Genomic DNA, 2,637 nt, shown 5'->3' with positions numbered 1-2,637 from the left:
ATTCCTCCTTCCTCCAAGAGGAAAGTGAGACTGTGAAGAGAGAAGAAAAAAAAAATTGTTAAAAGACCCAAATTGAAGACAGAAAGCTGCAAAAGGCAACATGTGAGACACAAGATGCAGGAGACAGGAACAGCAGTCGGCTGGACACCGCAGGCAGAGGTCATAGCAAGCACGGGGTGAGCCAACTTGAACTCTCCCAAGGGAAAGGGCGAGAAAAACTACAAAGTAAACAAGAACAGCAACCTTGGAAGCAACACTAAGCGCAGAACTTAAAAGCTGCCAGAGTCTCAGAAGAGAGGAGCTAGGAAACAGGTTTGGAGGGATCATGGCTGGAGACTTTCCAAACTTAACAGAAGCCATAAGCACACAGCTTGAAATGGCCCAAGATCCCCAACCAGAGGCAACACAATGACAGCACACTGGGCACACCTGGCCAGGTTTCTGATAGTTGTTTGACATATTAATTAATGTTGTTGTTGTGTGTGTGTGTGCATAGGAGTGGGCAATGCGCTCACTGTCTGTCATGTGCCTGAAGAGGATGCTGGGTGTTCTGCTCTATGACTGACTCTCTACCTTATTCCCTTGAGACAGGGGGTCTCTCATTGAACCAGGAGTGAGACTGGTGACTACTAATTCACAGCCATCCTCCTGTCTCCACCCTCCACAGTGCTGGGCTTACAGGCTCAGGTGTGTGGTTATTCTTTGATTTGATTTCTCTCTCTCTCTCTCTCTCTCTCTCTCTCTCTCTCTCTCTCTCTTTCTTTCTTTCTTTCTTTCTTTTTTAACAAGTAGGTGTTGAGAATTTCTCAGGTCCTCATGGTTGTCCACCAAGCAGGGGCTCTTTCTTACCTGCTGAGCCTTCTCCTCTGCTGTTAGTATTTGAAAATATTAAAAGGCACCTAGAAGTCCCGTGGCGGAGGATACCCCATGGAAGAGGACATCCCAGGGCAGATGACATCCTGGGGCAGAGGACATCGTCTCATGGCAGAGGACATTCAGTGGCAGATGATGTCCCAAGGTAGAGGACACACCAAGGCAAAGGCACATATTCAGTTCAGCAGTGAGTGGAGGATTCCGAGGAGCCCCGACATATGGCCTGGCCTCTTCTACCAGCTCCTCCAAGTAGTAACTAAGCCACGCCCCAGAGACCTAAGCCACGCCCACGAGACAAGTGTCAATCATTTATCCTGGGCACTGTTCTAATTGTCTCCTACCACCTCGACATGCCTTTACTAAAGGCCAAGTTCTAGCACATGAATCTTTGGGGGACATGACATATTCAATCCAGCGCACCCAGAAAAACTACCTTTTAAAATGCAGGCAAAGGACTTTTCAACACATGAAAGTTGTGAGAGCGTCACTCAGCAGACAAGCGCTGCATTGGATATTGAAGGAGGTCAGTTTTTCCGCCAAAGGCTTGCGGTGCCGCACAGACATCTGGGTCAACACAAAAGAATGGTAAAATAATGTATGGGCAAGCATAAGATATCATTGAAAGATAATGGTTTAAAAATAAACCCAACTTCCTATGGAGTTTAAAACAACATTTAAGTAAAATGGTGTAATAACAATAGCACAAAGACCAACTAGAGAGGCAGGAAAGTAACTATAAAGGCTTTTGAATGCTTGTATATGTAATGTACAACTTTATTCTATGGGAGACACTGAGTAGTGATGTAGACTGTAAACTCTTTAGCAACTACTTTAAAGAATAGGCAATTAATGTATGCCAAGCTGAATAATAGAAAGTAATGATTTTAACTTACCCAACACAGGAAAGTGAAAGGAAAAATGAGCAAGCAAGCAAACAACAAAAACCTAAGGGCTGGTGAGGGGAGTCGGCAGACACACAGCGTTTGCCATAAAAGCCTGGCTACCTGAATTCAATCCCTAGAATCTGAGTGGAAGTAGAGAGCCACCGGCTCTTCAAAGCTATCCTCTGAACACCACATGTATTCTGTGACATGCACATGCCTGCATGCTCATACACACATATCACAAACATACACACACATGCACACACACGCATACACACACACTAATTTAAATAAAAAATCAAAGCAGGATGGATAAGTCAAAACCAGTAAGATGTTAGATTAAAAACAGCCATACTCAAAATCATGTAAAATATTTATGGGATATATAGATATAGATATAGATATATAGATATCTATCTATATATATATATATATCTCCAACCAGAATAGTCCCATAGAAATTGTTTTAAAAATAAAGCCTTAGACTAAATGGAAATAATGGAAGGTCTGACTCACCCAGGTATGCAGGAAGAAAAGGAAACACTTGTAGAGCTACAGCAGGCATGAGAGTGAAACTCAGGTATGTCAAAGGCATTGGAATGATAGGCGTAGGGAATTAAATGATTATCATTATAATGCTAAGAAAACATAGACGACATTCAATAGCACACAGCAGCATTAATGGAAAAATGGTATTTCTAAGACAAAAATTAGAAATGAAAAACAGATGAGCAGCCCGGCGTGGTGGCACACGCCTTTAATCCCAATACTCGGGAGGCAGAGGCAGGCGAATTTCTGAGTTCAAGGCCAGCCTGGTCTACAGGGTGAGTTCCAGGATAGCCAGGGCTACACAGAGAAACCCTATCTCGAAAAAAAAAAA

Source organism: Mus pahari, chromosome 8 (assembly GCF_900095145.1).
Source record: "Mus pahari chromosome 8, PAHARI_EIJ_v1.1, whole genome shotgun sequence".
NCBI lineage: Eukaryota > Metazoa > Chordata > Mammalia > Rodentia > Muridae > Mus > Mus pahari.
This window is presented reverse-complemented; position numbering follows the sequence as displayed.